Here is a 24,843-nt window from a genome sequence, read left to right as displayed (position 1 = left end):
CAATATGGAGAGAACTATAGGGTTTACCTCTGGAACGGACAATACCCACCAATTCTCTGGCTCTGCGTTTGTGTAGTGAAATGTTAACATTTAAGATAGCGCATTCACTGATAATTCTTCGGACCGTTCTCCTTTCACGTTCTATTAAGAATGCAATTAATACCTTTTTAACCATGCATTCCAGGTTTTCGACCTGTACAAGTAAACGCAGTTGAGGAATAACTCTCACTACCGGCCTGTAAATATGCTAACGCTCTTGTTGAAGCTCTTAAGAAAGCTTCCGTATTATATACTTGCCTGTAAATGCTAGCCACATAATCGAGAAGGCATTTACTCTAATTAAAAATGGTTCAAATGGCTCTAAGCACTATGGAACTTAACATCTGAGGTCATCAGTCCCCTTGACTTAGAACTGCTTAAACCTAACTAACCTAAGGACATCACACACATCCATGCCCGAGGCAGGATTCGAAACTGCGACCATAGCAGCAGCGCAATTCCGGACTGAAGCGCCTAGTACCGCTCGGCCACAGCGGCCGGCCCTACTCTAATTATAATTCGTCCATCTTCGCTTGTGACTCCTTTGGCTTCTCCGGATGTATGTCAGGATAGCTTATTCAAAAATGTTGTGCATCGTTTGGTTCCACTCCTTAGCGATTGGTTCAGGCTATAATTGCCTAGATGTCGACTGCGAAGAAACCACAAGAGGATAAAAGCATTGTGTAATTCACATGGTAGCAACCTTCAATTTCATGTACCTATGCTAAATGTAATAATAAATCTATTCTGAATGTAATAATAAATCAACTGAAGATGTCTGATAGACGTCGACAATATATCGAATAATAATTATTTCAGTAAAAATATATTTTAATGTAATACGTTTTTAAATCGACTAAAAAGTAAAAACAATTCCTTCTAGCCCGACACAGATTCATAAACACCAACAGATTGCCGTGAAAATTTGTGTTTGTGTATTTTTAATAGCTATGACAATACCTGTAAAATGTGTAATGAAAAACGTAAAGTGCATTCAATACATAATTATTGATGCACCAATAGTTAAGCTCCTAACTTTTATCTGTTGGATGTGCCCCATGTTTTTCGTTATAAATCTTACAAGTATTGTCATAGGTATTAAAAATTTCACAGCCAAATTTTCAGGACTATATGGATGGGGGTCAGGAATCTGTAAGGGATAGGGAAATTATTTTTTTCCATTTAAAAAGGTGCTATATTAAAAATTTATTGTATTTAAACATATTTTTTCTCCATTTAAGTCATGTGTGTGTGAAATTTCTCAATGTATTTTGAGCATTTTCATGAGATTATATTTTTATTTAAATAATTATTTATTTATATATTAGCTTTTAACTTCAGCTTCATCTGTGTACGAGTGTGTCACATATATGGCATCCATCTTCGGCCACCACTCGCTCTCCGTCCATCGCCACTTCCTCCCTCTCTCTGTTCAGCACTGTGCTTCCGCATGCATACCAAATGTAATACATTCCAACACTACCTGCACAACATGCTAATCCTTCAGGGCATCCGATTCAGGCGTTCACAAACTTTTTCACCCCCATTCACACCCCTACCGAACAGACAGACAAGAGAGCAAGTTTATGTTGCATTGTCATCCAGTTCTGAGCTATGTTTAATATTCAAAGCCTCTAGCTCTTCGGGAAGAAAATCAATTAGACAATTTGTACCGAACAGGTAGAACAGACAAGGAAGCAAACTAACAAAAACGTGTTAAAATTTGCAGAATCCTGGCTCAGCATTATACTGAATGTGTTTTCTGCCCACCTCCAAAATTAAGAGCACTATTATATATGGACGAAGATGACTAGGGACTGCATGAAATATGAACAAGGGACAGCATGGAATATGAACAATCCGAAGAGTTTGCACAAACCTCTTCGTTTTGGAACTGTGTACTAAAAGAGGCTGTCGAAATTTGAGTGGCAGGTGGTGTGGTCGGATTACACAGTGGCTTAACTCTCAGTAATGTGTGAGACCCCGTGCTCAGCCAAGAATTCACAACGTCGCGCGAGAGCGTCTTCCCCGCCTGACGGTATTGGTACAAACACTGATGACCCGAGTTCATTACCCAGCATCCAGCAACTGCGGCCCCCATCAACATTCTCAACAGTCACAGCACGCAAGCAAGTAACGGGGAAGTTTTGGGGAGCAATAAGAGAACGAAGGAGCGAATCGTAGCTATAATGCTCATTCTGCAGGTATGTCATCGAAATGTCATGTTTCCTCAGTGACTGCACCCGGCAGGTCACCCGAGAGCAGTACCAAACAGGTGATTCACTGGAAAAGCTTAAGATTACACGTAAGGCACATCATAAACAAGCCTCTACACCCTTCGTAATAGTGTACCATCTCATCAAGATTTCAGTTGGGTATGTTGTTACAGAAACATTTAAGTGTAGTATGATATACCCCCATTACAGCCATTACCTAGAAAATAGGTGGGTTTCCCTAAGCTGAGTAAAATTTGGTTTTTGGATAATTCTTTCATGCTCTCAGAGCACTTAAGCAAATGTTTCTTGGCTGGCCTAATTTGTCAGTGTTTTTCATAATTTTAGGGGGGAAGCTTTTCTGAGCATTGTTGTGATTCAATAGTCCTGCCCAAAGGCAGATCATAACAAAGAATTTCAAACAGCAACAGAGTGTGCAAATTCAAAGTAAAAACATGAAGATTGGTATGAACAGTACATTGCTTCACTAGTCTTGGTGGTGATTCGACCTCTGAACTGACTTACGCTTCCAGTTATGATGGACGTACATTTTAAGTCGTACTCAGAACCATGGTGCAATTTAGCAATTTTCATATAAACAGACATGAAATACTTGATAAATGAAGATAAAAACAATAGGAGTGACAGAAAATCGAGCCCCAGATGTGTGGATCTGCAGTCTAGCGCTTAAACAGTAACCATCGAGCAATGCAGTAATGCAGTCAGTAAATACATCACAACAGTCTTATGGAGTTTATCTGGAATTGTGAAATTGGACAGTTTTCTAATGACTCCCGTCACTACAATAGTATGTTCTGTTCAGTCGGGATCGTCCCAGACAGATACCTAAACACTCCCAACCGCAGTAGTTTGGGCTGCCAACATTACAAAAATCGTAGTGTATTTCTCTCTACTAAATGATTACGCTGTAAATGTAAAATAGAAACTTCTTTATGTTCTTTAACGACATCTTAAAGTATAAATTTCACTATTGTCTCTAACCCAACCGTTATATAAATCCACACACGCAGTATGCTCGTACATTGTCGTTTTCCCTCTGGTGACTCATCACTTTCGTTATTCGAACTAGACTGACCGCAAAAAACAAACTCTGAAATCCTTTGTTGGTTCAGCAAGGTCAGGCCATCTTAGGCCACCTATTCATCTATTTATTTGTTTATCAATTAGTTGTTACTAAACAACGTTAATGTCAGAATTTAATATCAAATTGCTTTACGTACTTTGCAGTAACCATTACGACGAAGGAGTTCATGTTTTACGTTTTCTCCGTGCACAAAGATTTTTCGTTAATCTTGCGTTTCTCGATGTCCTCTCTTGCAGGTGAGAATATTACCCATTACAGGATGTGAGAATGACATTTAACATAAAGCTTGACTATGCTCCTATCCCGCAGTAGTTTCACAATATCTCTGCTATGTGTCAGAATTCTCGTCGTCTCAGTAGCTCTACTCTGAGCTGCTGCAGGCAAAGCTTGTAACATTAATTAAATTACGTACAACCAGGACGAATAATGAAAATGAAATGCAATAAAGTGAATTATATTAAGCCATGTGACAGCGTCTGTCACCATTTTTTCGTGGTCGCTCGTGGCATGTAAAGCGTGCGTTGATGCTCTACGTGACATGGAACGGAGGAGATAGCTTTTTCAACAGTTGTGATGTACTTCAGGCAACACCGGATGCCCACAGCGATAAAAAATGTTATATCACATCACAATTGGTGACCATATTAGGAGGCTGACTTTGTTGGTTTGCTGATCTAATTACAAGCATTGAAAACATCTGAATTAAGAGTATAATTGATTTTTTATGAGGAAATCAGCGTAGCTTACGCTACCTTAACGATTTCTCGTACTTAAAAACAATAATTCCTAGACTCTTCCTCTCCGCAACTTCCGCGACTGTCACAGGAAATTAGGTGGAAGATTAAGTGGAGAATTTTTCTAGATATATGTGTGGGGTCCAATGAGGGCATCTTGGAGACTGTCAGGTAAGTCGAAGTTTGATAGTGGTAGCCCCCTAACATAGAAAGTAATTATCGACCTAATGTGACGCTTCAAGGTGAGGCTGGTTACATATATCCACACAGTTTTCGGTGAAAATGAGTTGACTTATGTGCTCTATGAAGTACATCCCTTTCCGGCTGTTTGATCATTACATCGCGCAGTGAAACTGCGTGCACAGCCTAAGATGAAGTTGCGTCGTGCACTCAATACGTAAGTTCATTCACGCGCATTCTTAGATGCCTATAACCAAGATCCAATAAGCGATCCGAAGTGTCTCTACATAAATAAAATCACACAACTCTTCCTTATTCTCTAACGTGAGTCTCTCCTTCCCAACCAACGTCCCGACCTGTTCTTCCCTCTATTCTGTTCCTCTTCTTCCAAGAGCACCTCTTCCTCCACCAACGTCATAACACTTCACCGGTTCCCGTCAGATCACCGAAGCGCTGTCGGGCTGGGCTAGCACTTGGATGTGTGGCCATCCGGTCTGCCGAGCGCTGTTGGCAAGCGGGATGCACTCAGCCCTCGAGAGGCAAACTGAGGAGCTACTTGAGAATTAGCGGCTCCGGTCTCGGAAACCGACACATGGCCGGGAGAGCGGTGTGCTGACCATATGCCCCTCCATATCCACATCCAGTGACGCCTATGGGCTGAGGATGACAAGGCGGCCGGTCGGTACCGTTGGGCCTTCATGGCCTGTTCCGGAGGAGAGTTCGACACTAACTTGTGGCCAGAATTACTTTCCACACTGAAGTGGGATTCGTCGGAGAACACCAGTCTCTACCACTGTTGCTGATCCCAACCAACATGCTCCAAACATCAGCGAACTCTTCCTCGGCGACGGCGCGTTGAAGTGGGATGCAGTTAACTGGATTCAGAGCATACAAATCAGCCTGATTCAATCGCTGCGAAATGGTTCTGGCAGAGACACGTGTACTGGTAGCTGTCGCAAAGTTTGCAGCGACGTGTCTAGGAGAGACATGTGTGTTTCCTTTCGCCACTAAGGTCACGTGTCGATCAACTTGTGGTGAGGTGGTCGGTGTACGACAACCGACATACTTTCGCATAACATCTCCACCCTCAGTGACCCTTTTTAATAGCGAGATGAACCTTTTGAACCCTTTACTGTGTCCACTGTAGTAACACTTGGACAGGGTTCGAGCTGTCCAACTGCTTGTCCACGATCGTAATGAATCCGATGATATCTTGCGGACATGTTTCCATACCGCACGGAATGCCGCACTAATCGGTTCCAGAACAACCGTCGTCAAACACCGAACTGCATGAACTGTCGAATGCACACAAAGCGTTCGTGCATAGGCTTTGCCGCAGTTGACACGTCCCGTCCTCTACATTTCCTCTTTCCTTACGTTATTCAGTACGAAATGTGACCTTTCTGACAGGAAATCACGTATGCAGCCGCATAACTGACACTGTACTCCGTCGGTACGCAATTTGAGTAAAAGTCGCTTTCGAGGGACGGTGCAAAAGCCTTCCAGAAGGCTAGAAATATGGTATCAATTTTAGATCCCTTGTTGATAGGACTCAGTACTTCGTGTGAATGAAGAGATAGTTGTGTTTCATAAGAAAGACATTTTCTGAATCCGTGTTGACTGTTTGTCAATAAATCTTTTCCTTCGAGATAAGTTATAACGTCTGAAAACAGTATATGTTCTAAAAATCCTACTGAAAATCGACGTTAGTAATATGATACTGTAATTCAACGGATTACTCCAATTTCATTTCTTGAGCATTGGTGTGACCTACGTAACTTTCCAGTCACTAGGTACGGATCTTCTTTAGACGAGCGAGCGGTTGTGTACTATAGTTAAGTATGGAGCTATTGTATCAGCATACTCTGAAAGGAATCTAACTGGCATATGGTCAGGACCTGACCTAACAACCATTGTCAAACACCGAACTGCATGAACTGTCGAATGCCCACAAAGCTTTCGTGCATAGGCCTTGCTGCAGTTAACACGTTCCGTCCTCTACATTTCCTCTTACTATCATTGGGCGGGTATTTCCGTAGCAATTGTCTGTTGTTCCGTAGCAAGTGACAGTTGTTCCTTAGCAAGTGTCAGTTGATCTTCAGTAATTGTCAAGCAGTGTGTACGGGGTGTTCAGAAATTCCTGTTAAAAGCTTCTAGGACATGTAGAGGGGAGTTAGTAGATAATACATTAAATTGGAACCCATGTCTGGAAACGCACCATTTTCGTGCCACAACCATTTGAAAATATATTGGTATCGCGACCACTTTTACATTTAATTTATTAGGTGTGACCCAGTAATCATTTGTTTTACAGTTCCACTCATTAATAGCCAAAGACATTGCTGGTGTACTCGTCGCGGGCTCTCTTCAGCGTAATGCAGTACGGCCTGTTCCAGTCCGGGTGTGCGCCGTCTCCTTGGAACACCACAGTCACGCCTGCTAACGGTGAGGGTACCCTTTCACGAAGTCGTTGCGTAAGTGTGGCGAAACGGCTATGTGGTGGAATTGGAGGTTGTGGAGAACGATCTCGACAAGGGCAACGAGCAGCCCTTCCATCACCGTGAGCTTCGCCATTCAGAAGGATCTTGTCGGTATACTCTGCAAACCTGCATCGAGCCATGTTGCTCTAACACTCACAGACACATGAATGAGGCTCGTACCAGGACAGAGAGGTAGAATAGACATCAAATGACATCAGCAGATCCGATGAAACCATCCCACCATGACTATCCTGTTGTATACCTACCTAGCTAACATGTTTCCTAACGGCTGCAGCTCGGAAAAGGTACGTTTCCGGACATGGGTTCCTATTCAAAATATTGTGTACTCACTTCCCTCTACTAGTCCGAGAACTTTGTGACGGGGATTTACGAACATCCTGTATACGCAAATGGATCACCATTCCTATACTAATGATTGAATAACAAAAATTCTTGTATTTATTCCAATCGACACGTTATAACGTGACGTGCCTGCTGACATCAGTTCATATCACTTTTAATTATAAATTTTGTTTACATAGACATATTTATATTATAATCAACATTTGTCATAGATTAATAAATCGATACACTTATAACTACAAACTGCTAAAGATTACCAGCGTAAGTGTGGAGAACTATGTGGTTCGATAACCTTAGACATACAGGGTATTACAAAAAGGTACGGCCAAACTTTCAGGAAACATTCCTCACACACAAAGAAAGAAAATATGTTATGTGGGCATGTGTCCGGAAACGCTTACTTTCCATGTTAGAGCTCATTTTATTACTTCTCTTCAAATCACATTAATCATGGAATGGAAACACACAGCAACAGAACGTACCAGCGTGACTTCAAACACTTTGTTACAGGAAATGTTCAAAATGTCCGCCGTTAGCGAGGTTACATGCAGCCACCCTCCGTCGCATGGAATCCCTGATGCGCTGATGCAGCCCTGGAGAATGGCGTATTGTATCACAGCCATGCACAATACGAGCACGAAGAGTCTCTACATTTGGTACCGGGGTTACGTAGACAAGAGCTTTCAAATGCCCCCATAAATGAAAGTCAAGGGGGTTGAGGTCAGGAGAGCGTGGAGGCCATGGAATTGGTCCGCCTCTACCAATCCATCGGTCACCGAATCTGTTGTTGAGAAGCGTACGAACACTTCGACTGAAATGTGCAGGAGCTCCATCGTACATGAACCACATGTTGTGTCGTACTTGTAAAGGCACATGTTCTAGCAGCACAGGTAGAGTATCCTGTATGAAATCATGATAACGTGCTCCATTGAGCATAGGTGGAAGAACATGGGGCCCAATCAAGACATCACCAACAATGCCTGCCCAAACGTTCACAGAAAATCTGTGTTGATGACGTGATTGCACAATTGCGTGCGGATTCTCGTCAGCCCACACATGTTGATTGTGAAAATTTACGATTTGATCACGTTGGAATGAAGCCTCATCCGTAAAGAGAACATTCGCACTGAAATGAGGATTGACACATTGTTCGATGAACCATTCGCAGAAGTGTACCCGTGGAGGCCAATCAGCTGCTGATAGTTCCTGCACACGCTGTACGTGGTACGGAAACAACTAGCACTCTCCATACAGTGACGTGGTCAACGTTACCTTGTGCAGCAGCAACTTCTCTGACGCTGACATTAGGGTTATCGTCAACTGCACGAAGAATTGCCTCGTCCATTGCAGGTGTCCTCGTCGTTCTAGGTCTTCCCCAGTCGCGAGTCATAGGCTCCCTGAGACGCCGATCAATTGCTTCGAACGTCTTCCTATCGGGACACCTTCGTTCTGGAAATCTGTCTCGATACAAACGGACCGCGCCAAGGCTATTGCCCCGTGCTAATCCATACATCAAATGGGCATCTGCCAACTCCGCATTCGTAAACATTGCACTGACTGCAAAACCACGTTCGTGATGAACACTAACCTGTTGATGCTACGTACTGATGTGCTTGATGCTAGTACTGTAGAGCAATGAGTCGCATGTCAACACAAGCACCGAAGTCAACATTACCTTCCTTCAATTAAGCGTTTCCGGACACATGTCCACATAAAATCTTTTCTTTTTTGTGTGTGAGGAATGTTTCCTGAAAGTTTGGCCGTACCTTTTTGTAACACCCTGTATACACTACTGGCCATTAAAATTTCTACACCAAGAGAAAAATCCATATGATAAATGGGTATTCATTGGACAAATATAATAGAACTGACATGTGATTACATTTTTACGCAACTTGGGTGCGTAGATCCTGAGAAATCAGTACCTAGAACAACCACCTCTGGCCGTAATAACGGCCTTGATACGCCTGGGCATTGAGTCAAAACAGAGCTTAGATGGCGTGTACAGGTACAGCTGCCCATGCAGCTTCAACACGATACCACAGTTCATCAAGAAGAGTGACTGGCGTATTGTGACGAGCCAGTTGCTAGGCCACCATTGGCTCTGAGCATTATGGGACTTAACATCTCAGGTCATCAGTCCTATAGAACATAGAACTACTTAAACCTAACAAACCTAAGGACATCACACACATCCATGCCCGAGGCAGGATTCTAACCTGCGACCATAGCGGACCGCTCGGCCACCATTGTCCAGACGTTTTCAGTTGGTGAGAGATCTGGAGAATGTACTGGCCAGGGCAGCAGTCGAACATTTTCTGTATTCAGAAAGGCCCGTACAGGACCTGCAACATGCTGTCGTGCATTATCCTGCTGAAATGTAGGGTTTTGCTGGGATCGAATGAAGGGTAGAGCCACTGGTCGTAACACATCTGAAATATAGCGTCCACTGTTCAAATAGCCGTCAATGCGAACAAGAGGTGACCGAGACGTGTAAGCAATTGCATCCCATACCATCACGCCGGGTGATACGCCAGTATGGCGATGACGAATACATGCTTCCAATGTGCGTTCACCGCGATGTCGCCAAACACGGATGCGACCATCATAATGCTGGAAACAGAACATGGATTCATCCGAAAAAATGACGTTTTGACATTCGTGAACCCAGGTTCGTCGTTGAGTACACCATCGCAGGCACTCCTGTCTGTGATGCAGAGTCAAGGGTAACAGCAGCCATGGTCTCCGAGCTGATAGTGCATGCTGCTGCAAACGATGTCGAACTGTTCGTGCAGATGGTTGTTGTCTTGCAAACATCCCCATCTGTTGACACAGGGATCGAGACGTGGCTGCACGATCCGTTACAGCCATGCGGATAAGATGCCTGTCATCTCGACTGCTAGTGATACGAGGCAGTTGGGATCCAGCACGGCGTTCCGTATTACCCTCCTGAACCCACCGATTCCATATTCTGCTAACAGTTATTGGATCTCGACCAACGCGAGCAGCAATGTCGCGATACGATAAACCGCGATGGGCTACAATCCGACCTTTATCAAAGTCGGAACGTGATGGTACGCATTCCTCCTCCTTACACGAGGCATCACAACAACGTTTCATGAGGCAACGCCGGTCAACTGTTTTTTGTGTATGAGAAATCGGTTGGAAACTTTCCTCATGTTAGCACGTTGTAGGTGTCGCCACCGGCGCCATCCTTGTGTGAATGTTCTGAAAAGCTAATCATTTGCATATCACAGCATCTTCTTCCTGTCGGTTAAATTTCGCGTCTGTAGCACGTCATCTTTGTGGTGTAGCAATTTTAATGGCCAGTAGTGTATTATAGAATATTTAACAACAATGTAACATTAGTTGTTTGTCACTATGATGTCTACTGTGCAGTACCATTAGCGGACACACCTTTTATTCTGAGTCGTAAAATAATTTGTCACTCACAAAGTCCAACATTTTTGAGGAATGAATGGTTTTATTGTAAATGTATTAATTATTGCAGTTGCTAGTTTTTTGTACGATGTATTGCATTACTTTGATTGACTTAGCACTCTTGGATTTCCTGTACCAACCTTCCTCGCCTAATTTCGGGTTATTAAAGCGAGTGCTACGACTGTCGTTAGCCAGCAGTATACGCTACTTAGGGTGGAACTGCCTGCGGTTCGGCGCGGCTTACCTGCAGCCGCCTGTAAACTCCATACCGGCAAAGCCCGGCCGCTCGCTCGCGCTAATCCTCTCATTGTCCGTAGGCCCTCTCAGTCAGTACCTGCTCAGCGGAAACCATTTCCAACCTTCTAGCTTTTTACTCGTACTCGGACTCAAAACACGCTTAACAATTTGTTTCCGCAGCAGCCCGGTAAGTCTCAAGACTGGTTAAGTTTGTCTTCTATTGTTAAGCGCTTCCTGGTGGCACTTACCGCATGGAAATTATACCTCGACTGCTCAAAAAATATTAACTACTTGGTATATTCTGTTCCACCCAAGGGTTTCTTCCTACATTCGTTACGTTATAATCTGATGACTTTACAAGACGATAAATGACAGCATCATCTGCTAACAATCTGAGTGCCACCAGAATGCGATTTTCACTCTGCAGCGGAGTGTGCGCTGATATGAAACTTCCTGGCAGATTAAAACTGTGTGCCCGACCGAGACTCGAACTTGGGAACTTTGCCTTTCGCGGGCAAGTGCTCTACCATCTGAGCTACCGAAGCACGACTCACGCCCGGTCCTCACAGCTTTACTTCTGCCAGTATCTCGTCTCCTACCTTCCAAACTTTACAGAAGCTCTCCTGCGAACCTTGCAGAACTAGCACTCCTGAAAGAAAGGATACTGCGGAGACATGGCTTAGCCACAGCCTGGGGGATGTTTCCAGAATGAGATTTTCACTCTGCCACGGAGTGTGCGCTGACATGAAACTTCCTGGCAGAGTTTTGTTGTTATAAGTGTTCGCAGTGAAGATCGCGCTAAATTTATATTTGCTGCCAAACTTTTCCAATTTTGGGGATTCTGCGTTTTTTAAAATTTGAGATGAATTTTTCGTTGCTTCTGCAACAGTGTTCTCAGCGGTTTTGTGTACCATGGGGGATCAGTAACATTTAATATTAATTTATGTGGTATATATCTCTCAATTTCCGTCGATATTGTGTCTTTGAATCTAATCCACATCGTGTCTACGATAACATAGTCAGATTGGAAGGAGAGGAGACTGCCTCTTAAGAAGGAGTCAAGCGAATTTTTATCTGCTTTTTTAAACAGATATTTTTGCGGCTATTTTAGTGGGTTTGGATGTTAAGGTATTCAGTCTTCCTACAAGGACCTTGTCGTCACTAACCCCTGCATCCATCATGATGCTCCCTATATGTTCAGGGTTATTTGTAGCTAAGAAGTCAACTATCTTTTCGGAGCCATTCATTCTTCGAGTGGACCCCGATACTAATTATTCAAAATAATTTTCTGAGAAAGCTGTCAGTACGATTTCTGACGGCGTTTAATGCCTTCCACCGACTTTAAACACACATTTTCGCTGACATATCGAGTTTAGTTTGAAGTCACTATTATATATAAGTTTGTGAGTGAGATACCCACTTGAAATTAGACTCAAGTTTTTCTTCGAACTGATTTAGCAAGTGTATCATCTGAGATTGGGGGGGGGGGGAAGGGTAAACTATTTCTGACAGCAACAGACTCTCCTCCACCAACTGCATTTAATGTATACTTTCTAAACACGCTTAAGTCCCTTGTAAAAATTTCGGCCGGACTTACCTGCAGCTTTAGCCAGCTTTCCTTACCAATAACGATTTGAGCTTCAGTGCTTTCTATTTGTGTTTGAAGCTCTGGTTTTATCCCAACACAGATACGACAATTTACAGCTACAATACCGACTTTTGCTAGGTCTACCCTCGTTCTGTGTTTGCCCAGCAACCATTTGTACTGACCCCTTCTGGTAGTTTCCCGTGACGCTCTAACGTAAAACACCGCCCAGTACAGTTTGTGGCTAGTAACAGTTTAAGGAAATAGTGTTTCTCACAGTTTATTCGTCGCTCCTACCGATCGCTCAGTGAAACGAAACTATACCCGCTGGACAGAACACAGCTTCCAGAGCTCTCTCTCCTCTCTCTCTCTCTCTCTCTCTCTCTCCTTCTTCCCTCATCGTCCTTCTCCTTCCCCTTTGTATCATGGACTTGAACAATCACGAGCTGATTTAATTCTCTCCACAGTGCACATATTCTTATTATATGTTCAGTACCACCCTGGAAGATATTTCTTTCTTTCTTTCGTTATCTGTCATTTGGCCGTGAATGCACCCTCATCTTCTGTGCTGTGACGCACTGTATCCCCCACAGTCCGAGAATGCTATGTCTGATCTCTTTGTACTCTAAAAATATTACGTCCACAGCTTTGCTTCTGCATGTCCAAAGGAACTTTGTGTAGTATTTCGGAATAACACAGGGACTGCAGTATCATATCTAACCGCTGACACCGGGCAAGTGACTTCAAGTAAAATGTTTCACCTGTTCCGGAATATATATAATGGACGTACGAGTACAGGTTGCAGACGCATGGTTGATGACATATGGAAGTTTGGGTCTGCTCGTGAGATGTGCACGGATGGCCTAATGGTAAGGCGACCGCTAGCGATAAGCGGCAAATCCTGGTTCGAGTCCCGATCTGGAACAAATTTTCATTGTCGTCATTCCATTAAACAGCTGATGTTTGGCCATATTTGCAATTGTAAAAACTTTAATGTATTCACTTGGAAACGGTGTAGTGGGAAATCCCAAACCACCTGTTGGATTCTCCAAACATTTCTCCCTCAAACTACCACATTATTCGGACAATGACGCACAGTGTGGCTGACCAGCACTTCCTGTCACTGGATCGATTCATGGATCTTCTCAAAAGACGCCCACTTCTGTAGCCGAGAGATTCGAATGCTGCCCGAAAGATGGAAGAAGGCAGTGGTCAGAAATGGCCAAAATTTTAAATCGTAAATGTTTTGTAAATTTTTCATAATAAACTTCGAGAAAAAACGGCGGAAGAAAAGTTGTAGACCTAATGCAGTGGAAGTGTATACAACATTCGTCGAGTTCATTTATGCGAAGATTTACCTTTCTACCGAGCGCTTTAGGAATTGGAGCACTAATCTTCACTTATTTAGGTTGCCCCATGTATTCTGGCTTGCCAAGCGCTCCTTAATTTCTGTATTGGATAATACAGGCTTCCACCGATACCCTGTAGTTTAAGACGCAACAACAGTCGTCTTTGCATCCTACGTATATCCTCCATGGATTTTGTTGGTGTCAGTTCACGCACCATGTGTTGACTCTATAACGTGACAATAGGTGAAACTGTTGCCACGTTATACTCTGTAAGAGATTTTAATGGTAACCGGAAGTTCTTTAGACCGATGTCTACGATTTTGTTCATGATTTTCTGTCGTGTTTTGATATTATGATGCCTGCCGAAGTGGCCGTGCAGTTCTAGGCGCTGCAGTCTGGAACCGCGAGACCGCTACGGCCGCAGGTTCCAATCCTGCCTCGGGCATGGATGTTTGTGATGTTCTTAGGTTAGCTAGGTTTAACTAGTTCTAAGTTCATGGGGACTAATGACCTCAGGAGTTGAGTCCCATAGTGCTCAGAGCCATTTGAACCATTTTTTTTTTAAATACTAAAAATATTTTTAATGAGAATGGGATATAAATTTCTACGCAGTTCGAAATAGCCCGAAAGGCTTCTTTAGTTGAACAATAGAAGAGTAAAGACAACAGCAATACTGAATGAGATTTTCACTCTGCAGTGGAGTGTGCGCTGATATGAAACGTTTTTTTAAATTAAATGTGGAACGTTTCACGATTTTGCGTGTCATCCTTGCGCAGGGGCCATGCTAATCTTCTCTGTATCGTTCCAATTTTAGTATATGTACCGCCGAAGCGAGTACGGACTGAGCTACCCAAGCACGATTCACGCCCCGTCAACACAGCTTTACTTCTGCTAGTACCTCGTCTTCTACCTTCCAAACTTTACAGAAGCTCTCCTGCGAACCTTTCAGAACTAGAACTCCTGAAAGAAAGGATATTGCGTGAGTCGTAGCTCAGTTGGTAGAGCACTTGCCCGCAAATGGCAAAGGTCCCGAGTTCGAGTTTCGGTCCAGCACACAGTTTTAATCTGCCAGAAAGTTTCAACAGCAATACTACATTTTGAAGGACTTGCGGAGTTATGAATCAATTTTTCCAGTCTCGATTGAGAGTTGCACAGATAGAAGGATACAAATATAAGGTACAGTAGAAAAATAAAGTGTTGTCATTAATGACCATCGGGCACACATCACGGAATTTTATGGAGGTGTGAATAGGAGAGAGTGTTCTACAATGGGCACTTTTCAGACTTTCACCTTTAGCCAGCTCTGTAGTAAAAGTTCAACACTTTTTCTTATTCCATTTTTAGATAACGGCACTCATTTTATGTGCTGTAGTCTTTTTCAGAAACCACAAAATAAACTCCAAAAAACTAAGGTTTTTACAAATGTGAAAAAATTTCCAAGGAACAACATCGTCATGTACCAGGAACAAATATCAGACTGTAATTTAAAATCATTGCAGTCGAGAAACTTTTGTCTGTACTGTATTTAGTTGTCATTCTGTTACACTGGTACTCTACTACACATCAATAATCAGTTAATAAAATTAAATTAAGAAAAATTATTAAAAGAAATCTGTTACAAGTTTAATATATTTTGTAATTGAAGCTGTTGGAAACTAACACAAATTTTCATTTTCAAGACTGATAAAATTGTTAAATCATTAATTAAATTAAGTTAATTTGCTAATATCCCACGTTTCATGGTGAAAGACCTTAATCTAATTCAAGGTACAAGATGGTGCACGACCAACAAAGTATGTCTTTACCGTCTCACGTTATACATTTAGCTTTAAAAGTATGTACGGTTTTACTCGTCATAAAATTTTATGACTGAAAAATTAACGGTATCTTCCAAATATCTTTAACATGCTATGCAGCACTTAAATATGTAGGACTCGAAATATTTACGAATGCCGCACAAAACACAACCGCATGTCTAGCAACAACATAAGCTACAGAAAATGGTGGAGAATGCTTAATGTATATTGTAGTTCGAATTCATGTCAGATAATATGGACCAGAAATCGTTATGTGTTCCTGAGTATAATATCCTCTAGGTGCAGCTCTCTCCCCCAAATTACTACTGCACGCTCGTGGGCGTTGAACTGAGGCGGTGCATCTCTTCAAAAGAAAGAATAAACCACCACTTGACTGTATATTGCTGTAATTATCTTTTGCACTATCTAGATTTCTGTTTTTATGTCATTATCGAATACAGTGGTAAAAGTTGTTACACGACTGACACGTCATATCTGGCAAAGTCAGTCCAAAGCAGTTAACAAGAGGTATGAAGAGATAGCCTATAGGGCGCTGCAGGCGAAGTAACGGATGTATATGGTGTAACAATGGCATTCTTAGTCAGGTGCCGATGACGTTGGAAGATGTAACGGCCACATCCCATGTACAGTACACATTGACAACTCGAAATACACTCCTGGAAATTGAAATAAGAACACCGTGAATTCATTGTCCCAGGAAGGGGAAACTTTGTTGACACATTCCTGGGGTAAGATACATCACATGATCACACTGACAGAACCACAGGCACATAGACACAGGCAACAGAGCATGCACAATGTCGGCACTAGTACAGTGTATATCCACCTTTCGCAGCAATGCAGGCTGCTATTCTCCCATGGAGACGATCGTAGAGATGCTGGATGTAGTCCTGTGGAACGGCTTGCCATGCCATTTCCACCTGGCGCCTCAGTTGGACCAGCGTTCGTGCTGGACGTGTAGACCGCGTGAGACGACGCTTCATCCAGTCCCAAACATACTCAATGGGGGACAGATCCGGAGATCTTGCTGGCCAGGGTAGTTGACTTACACCTTCTAGAGCACGTTGGATGGCACGGGATACATGCGGACGTGCATTGTCCTGTTGGAACAGCAACTTCCCTTGCCGGTCTAGGAATGGTAGAACGATGGGTTCGATGACGGTTTGGATGTACCGTGCACTATTCAGTGTCCCCTCGACGATCACCAGTGGTGTACGGCCAGTGTAGGAGATCGCTCCCCACACCATGATGCCGGGTGTTGGCCCTGTGTGCCTCGGTCGTATGCAGTCCTGATTGTGGCGCTCACCTGCACGGCGCCAAACACGCATACGACCATCATTGGCACCAAGGCAGAAGCGACTCTTATCGCTGAAGACGACACGTCTCCATTCGTCCCTCCATTCACGCCTGTCGCGACACCACTGGAGGCGGGCTGCACGATGTTGGGGCGTGAGCGGAAGACGGTCTAACGGTGTGCGGGACCGTAGCCCAGCTTCATGGAGACGGTTGCGAATGGTCCCCGGCGACACCCCAGGAGCAACAGTGTCCCTAATTTGCTGGGAAGTGGCGGTGCGGTCCCCTACGGCACTGCGTAGGATCCTACGGTCTTGGCGTGCATCCGTGCGTCGCTGCGGTCCGGTCCCAGGTCGACGGGCACGTGCATCTTCCGCCGACCACTGGCGACAACATCGATGTACTGTGGAGACCTCACGCCCCTCGTGTTGAGCAATTCGGCGGTACGTCCACCTGGCCTCCCGCATGCCCACTATACGCCCTCGCTCAAAGTCCGTCAACTGCACATACGGTTCACGTCCACGCTGTCGCGGCATGCTACCAGTGTTAAAGACTGCGATGGAGCTCCGTATGCCACGGCAAACTGGCTGACACTGACGGCGGCGGTGCACAAATGCTGCGCAGCTAGCGCCATTCGACGGCCAACACGGCAGTTCCTGGTGTGTCCGCTGAGCCGTGCGTGTGATCATTGCTTGTACAGCCCTCTCGCAGTGTCCGGAGCAAGTATGGTGGGTCTGACACACCGGTGTCAATGTGTTCTTTTTTCCATTTCCAGGAGTGTACGTCTATCAGTCTGAACGGCGCTCTGTTCACAACCAGGAGGCATCGCCTCAGAGGGATTGAGGTATATAGTTCACTGCCTCTGGCGTCTACCAAAGAGTAGTGCCACTCATCAATTGGTGAGACTTTTTCCATGCTTAGAGTTTCCAACAGCGGAGTTTATGTGCACACTCCGTTATCCGTCTCTTGTGAAGTGAGGTGATCAGAGGCTCAGTGTCTTTGTACTTCACAGAGAATACGTGGTATTTCGAGGTACGGCTACTGAGCGGTTGCTCTTGTGCAGTATTGAAATATCGAGTAATGTGCTGCCTGTGTGTCCCATCTCTTCCCTGGTACAATCTGCGATAGTCAACGAAGACCCAGATCATCAGCACCATGTTACACACGGCAGTTTACCCCGAACAAATTATCGAAGGACAACGATGACACAGTTACACGTTGGAAGCCCAGTGCCTGGGCGACTCGGGTATTGAGTATCTTATGCGAAGGGCATCCACCGCCATCAAATCCGCTGATGTCGCACGTTATATCGCTTAAAATTAATGGTTCAAATGGCTCTGAGCCCTATGGGACTTAACATCTGAGGTCATCAGTCCCATAGAACTTAGAACTACTTAAACCTAACTAACCGAAGGACATCACACACATCCATGCCCGAGGCAGGATTCGAACCTGCGACCGTAGTGGTCGCGCGGTTCCAGACTGAAGCGCCCACACCGGCCGGCGCTTAAAAGTAATCTTGCACTATTCTCACGACATATTATTTTGGTGAAAATGTCTTCTTCAGCACTCTTTCGACCACAAGAAATCGCTACATGCAGTTACCTGAGTCATGACAGTTCATTACGCGAGTTACTCCTTCATTCGTTAACGGCACAACGAGACTTTAATACACTGTTCTGTCTGGAAGAGTTATTTCAAGCTGAGATCATGTGCGCATTGTCACAAACTGGGGTACGGCACAGCGACGTCATTCTAACGTTCATCCGCAAACGTGAGATTCAAAAGAAAGATCTGCTTCGTACTGGTCGCCGTGGTCAATAATATCCGCTGACTTGCAGGTTATTCTAGGAGTTGGATAAGAACTGTTTTATCCTACTTGTTGGTGGTGCATGCCTTAGTAAATGATTTCCAGGCTCAAGTATATAACGCTTTATTCACGGCACAAGTCCACAGACAAGTTAGTTACAGTAATAACTAGAAAGATCGTTCATGAACACTTGAGAATAAAAGAAACAAAGTTCACTGGCGTGGAATGTATTCAGAAGGAAGCCCCATCCTGAGTGGCTCGTCGAGCTGGTCCGCAGCGGCTGTGCCGTGTGAAGTATCGTGGAGCAGTAAGAAGGCGGTACGGTAGAGAACGAAGTGTCCTGGCTGGTCTCGGTGAGTTCCCATTGATGAGCTACAGAGCTAACTGAGCTAGTCACCTCTACAGGCTGTTCCAGCAGCTGTAGATGGTCGAGATGATGGTTCCCCGACTGCCTGTGGGCTGGACAACCTTGCCTCCAACACAAGTGGAAGTGAGCAACGTGTCGGGTGGGATTCCGGACGGGTTTCCCCCCTGCTTGTGGCTGTTCTTGGACTTAAGTATCCAGCTGAAGGAAGTACGTCCTCGACCACGTGACGTGCGGACGGTACTTGTTTCCGGTTTCCTGGTATGCGCGCTGCTCGGAAGTGCGGCTGGTGCACTCTGGTGGAACGTGAACAAACTGTGAATCAACAGACTGTTTGTATACAGTATTCTGTTCATAGCATATGATAGCAATGGAACAGGAATGAGACCCAAACCCAGTAGCTCTGGGTCCTCCTCACCAACGAGAATAGGATTTGTGTGAACATTTGATGGTCGTCGTAGAAGAGTGCAGGGGTCGTCCAGATACCAGTGTCAGTGTCTCAGGCAGGTAGACTCAGGAGTTCAGAAGAGAGGACGGCCACTCATGATTTGGAACAGACTCATTTTTCGATGTCGTACAACTCTTACAGCAATCGAGGGTTATCTGTGTCCTGAGCAGTACCGGGACGGGATTTCTCCAACTTAATGTCCAGCATTTCAGTCATCATTTCGACAATGGGTTCGCCTTCCAAGACGTTAAGTAGGAATCATCTGACTGGAATGGTGACTAGTATCTCCTCACATGAACTCGATTAAACACACTTAGGGCAATCTTACAAATACAGCGTATCGTGGAAAGAAGTATCGTTGCTTACTCAATGCCAACAGAAAGGTCATCGGTGAAGAATGGAACAATAGAGAGTAATGACATCTCAATCATCTTGCCGAAAGCACGCCAAACAAATCCCTGGATGTCACAATGCAAAGGCGCAATAATATGGTAGAGAATGTTAACGAGCAGCAAATTCTAGTATCACAGATGAGCTAAAATATACTTTTTATTACCTGTTTTACACGTCACAGAGGACCGGAGTGCTCAAAACATCAGTACATAGGCCTCGCACCCTCTCCAACAATGATAGTGTCAACGAAGAACTTTAGTATTTGAGGACAGTATTCCACAAGAATGGATAGACAGGGTAGCAAATTCTGACAGACCAACGACCAGCATAGACAATACAACCGGAAAAATAGAAGAAGAACCTCAAAAGGATGTGTCCACTCCGTTTATTCCATTTTGTGGTGCATTATCCGGAAAGATAGGACGACGTCTGTAGAAATACCAGGTGCAGACTGTTTTGCGCCCATCGGCTAAAACAAGGGCTCTGTTTGGTAGTACCAAGGTCTATGAGTACGGAAGTCTGGGGTCTATCAGTTCCCCTGCCAATGTGGCATGACATACATAGGTCGGAAGGTGCGTACTGTCGAAAATCGCTGCCGTGAACACCAACAGCACAGCAGACTGGGGCAGCCTAGCAAGTCTGCAGTTGCTGAACAGTGCCTATCATAATTACACTGAATGGATTTACGACTGTACTAAGTTTCTGACAGGGACGTCTAGCTTCTGGGACTCTTCCACTGAAGAATCTGTTGCCACCGAGTAATGGAACAGCTGGTCAATCGTGACAGTTGCTACATCCTTAGTAGGACTTTGTAATCCGCTCTTAGTCTGAAACTTCACTGTTGTCAGTTTCTAGATTCAGCAGAGTTTCGATGTCAATTGTTAAGTGAGATCTGCAGTTTCAAACTCTGTGCTTCCACTTGCGAATTCTTGTACTATTAATCTGTAATATGTTAATGATATCTCATGTTGATATTGTGGTGTCACCGCCAGACACCACACTTGCTAGGTGGTAGCCTTTAAATTGGCCGCGGTCCGTTAGTATACGTCGGACCCGCGTGTCGCCACTATCAGTGATTGCAGACCGAACGCCGCCACTCGGCAGGTCTAGAGAGACTTCCTAGCACTCGCCCCAGTTGTACAACCGACTTTGCTAGCGATGGTTCACTGACAAAATACGCTCTCATTTGCCGAGACGATAGTTAGCATAGCCTTCAGCTACGTCATTTGCTACGACCTAGCAAGGCGCCAGTACCAGTTACTATTGATACTGTAATCATGTAGCGTCAAGAGCGACGCTCATCATTAATGGATTAAAGTTAAGTATTCCACCACCTACGTCCGTTTTTCTAAAGTCTAAATTCCTTGTCCTGTTCCAGATCTCACGCCAGCCTGCGTGAGCTAATACGCGTGCCTTTCGGCTTCCTCTAGTACCCGGTGCTGGCTCTCCTGCCAACCCACAACAGATATCATTTCATATATTCTAATACGAGCATTTTGGACACTTCTGAGCAATATTTATTTTGAACACAGAGAGAAGTGCATAACAACATTAACAATAAATAACAATTAATAAGAATAAGTCTTGTGTGTATTCCAAACACAAACAGCTCTTTTCGTAGTTGCCTCTACAATGTATTCCATTCCTGTACCGTACCAGAGTCTGCCGTCCACGTATTTCTCTCGGCTCAATATCAGAGATCGACGTTTAGTTCTAATAACAGTTTTATAGATAGTAAATACTTTGAACAAGCACGAGCGAGGCTGTTTGGTGGAACCATCTACGGCAGTCGTTGAAGGAACCAAATATAACATCAGAACCTAAGCCTGTTTGCAATCTTTGCCTTAATTTGCCGTATTCCACATGTTTATTTAGTCCTCCGGTTTTGATAACGCTGAGTTGTTTACTCTAAAACATTCAACTGAAATTTTATTTCATAGGGCAACCTCGCTCTAAGCTACCGCTGAAGTGTTATCACTATTTTTGTTTATACAGCGTCAGCATTCGTATTTCTTCCCAGAACTGCTACTACAAAAGTGAAGGATGAGTTCGGATGTAATATTCCTCCTCTCTGTTATTAACACGTGTCGCTCTACTATATCAGCAGAGTCTCTTACGTTGGTGTGCTGGAGAGATGGCTGATATGAGTTGGCTGTCGTTTCATAACATCTTTCACCCTTCCCCACTTAATATTCAGTGCGGCAAGCACCACATCTGCGAAGAAATTGCAGAACTTCCGCAGTCTACTTTCAAAAAGCTGCAGTTTCTCACGAACATATCCTGTCCCCTTGAATTTTTGCGTGTAAATATTAATATCGTCGTTTCTGTCCAAGGCACACATCTTGACCTCGAAATTTCTATCTCATGAACAAAACTGGCCAGCACGGGAGAACAGTATATTGATGTACTCAATCGGTTTTGGAATATAAGTTATCGATTATAGTGTCTCATATTGGTATATTCGGCCAGGCTGAGATTTTTTAAATAATGTTTCCTACATCTGTATGAATTAAACAAACCAACTGTGATTGTAAGATACTTCCTTGTATCTTCAAGGTTTCATTCATAAATGACGCTTACAAATAAACATTCCAAAACACGCACGACATAAGATGCAGAACAGAAATGTGTGCCACTTTGAACTATGAATAAATAACAGAGGCACTTTACACCCACAGAAATTTTTCATACTACGTTATTTGATAATTTTCAATTCTTCTCGTCATGGGTTTCAAACGTTGCTGCATGTTTCCTGTAATTATTCCTCGTTCAAACCACTGTTTGTGACGTCATCGTGGAACAACAGGTATCGTACCTATTTTTTAAATAAAAAACTTTCAGGTTCGCAAGTAACTTTTAATTTTAATTCTGGTAACCGGCTTCAGTCTATAAGACCTTGCTCAGATCAAGACTCTACATTTTACAACGTTTATAATGGGTCATCTGATTAGTGACAGTTACAAAGTCAAGAAACCCGACAACGACAGGGAGAGCGGTGAGCTGACCACGTGCTCCACCACATTGCATCCAGTGACGCCATTGGCAGAGGATGACATGGAGATCGGTGGGCCTCTATTGGCCCATCTATGACCAGAACACATAACTTAACTTTATAATGAGCCATGTATTACAAAACTTATCCACCATATAAACTAACGTAAGAGTAACATAGTTGTCGTATAAAGTGTTGTGTTACCCAAATGACGCGAAAAAACGGTGCACAGAACCGCTGTCTAGTAGCAACTTATACCTGTCACTAACTGCTGTCTAGCTAGCAAAGACTAGGCTCTGACCACCGTTCCTCATGTCATCCGAAACAAAAATCGCCCAGGCTCTACAAACAGCCTGTGTATAAAAAGGAAAACATCATATTGCGCATGAAAACGTAATATAACATTGCTTAAGAGCCACTAATATATTTAAAAAGTTTCAAAGGTCGTTAGTAACAACCTGAATATAAATTGTGCCCTCTGTTATATACTTGAACGTGCTATTAGGTTCTGTATACGTTGCCACAGGAACTGACTCATAAGATCCCTTCAGCAAAGCAAAGATGACGTTACGCAGGACAACAACGGTCGCCACGGAGACGGAAATCAGTTTGTACTGCCATACCAGTTGTAATTTCTCCAATGCGGTTTCCAGTCACAACGTTTCCACTTGCCTACATAGACAGTCTGCTTACTAAAATTATCAAAAACAGTCTAAAACATATTACAATAAAACTTAAAAACGGCTCCAACAAAATATTACCGAATGTGATGTAGTTACCGAACTATCATGGGATAGCGGTATGCGTATGTACAGATGGCGGTAGTATCAGATACAAGGTATAAAAGGGCTGTGCCTTGGCGGAGCTATCGTTTGTACTCAGGTGATTCATGTGAAAAGGTTTCCGACGTGATTATGGTCGCACGATGGGAACTAACAGACTTTGAATACGGGATGGTAGTTGGTGCTAGAAGCATGGGACATTCCATGTCTGAAATCGTTATGGAATTCAATATTTCGAGATCTACAGTGTCAAGAATGTGCCGAGAATGCCAAATTTCAGGCATTACCTCTCATCACCGACAATGCAGTGGCCGACGGCTTTCACTTAACGACCGAGAACAGCGACGTTTGCCTAGAGCTGTCAGTGTTAACAGACGGAAATCAATGTGGGACGTACGACGAACGTATCCGTTAGGCCAGTGAGTCGAAATCTGGCGTTAATAAGCTATGGAAGCAGGGACTGGGCCCAGTGCCTTTGATAACAGCACGACATTGCGTGCAGCGCCTCTCCTGGTTTCGTGACCCTATCAGTTGGACCTTAGACGACTGGAAAACCTGGTCAGATGAGTCTCGATTTCATTTGGTACGAGCTGATTGTATATTTCGAGTGTGGGTCACCCCACGAAGCCATGGATTCAAGTTGTCAACAAGGCACTGTGGAAGCTGGTGGTCGCTCTGTAATGGTGTGGACTGTGTTTACATGGAATGGTCAAACTGAACCAATCGGTGACTGGAAATGGTTATTTTCGGTTGCCAGGAGACCATTTGCAGCCATTCATGGACTTCATGTTCTCAAACAACGATGTAATTTTTATGAATGACAATGCGCCATGTTACAGGGTCACAACTGTTCACTATTGGTTTGAAAAACATTCTGGACTGTTCAGGGGAATAATTCGGCCACCCAGAAAGTAGTTCCACCTACTCTGTCAGCTACTGACGATATGGTGCATTGGTTATCACGTTGAACTCGCATTCGGGGGACGGCGATTCTGTCCTCGTCCGGCAGTCGAGACGTAGGCATTCCGTGCTTCCCCTAAATTGTTTAAGGTACACACCGTGGTGGTTCCTTTCAAAACTAGAAGACTCATTTCCTTCTTTATCCTTCCTCAAATGTAGGCTTGCGCTCAGTCTCTAATGACTTCGTCGTGAACGGGATGTTAAACACTGTTCTTCTTTCGTACGTTCCTATGCGTGCACCTTGTTTTCTGAGTATTT

The 24,843-nt window shown here is 44.0% G+C and overlaps 1 non-coding gene across 1 annotated transcript; it reads right to left on the bottom strand.

The window, feature by feature from the left end:
- Positions 1-14,457: 14,457 nt before the first annotated feature.
- On the bottom strand, positions 14,458-14,564 carry LOC124557465. The gene has a single exon (XR_006968724.1). It is a non-coding gene; the product is annotated as a U6 spliceosomal RNA (small nuclear RNA).
- Between the last annotated feature and the right edge of the window lie 10,279 nt (positions 14,565-24,843).

The sequence above is a fragment of the Schistocerca americana genome, chromosome X, assembly GCF_021461395.2.
Source record: "Schistocerca americana isolate TAMUIC-IGC-003095 chromosome X, iqSchAmer2.1, whole genome shotgun sequence".
NCBI lineage: Eukaryota > Metazoa > Arthropoda > Insecta > Orthoptera > Acrididae > Schistocerca > Schistocerca americana.
The sequence above is the reverse complement of the archived record's forward strand: the minus strand, read 5'-3'. Positions and strand labels throughout refer to the sequence as shown.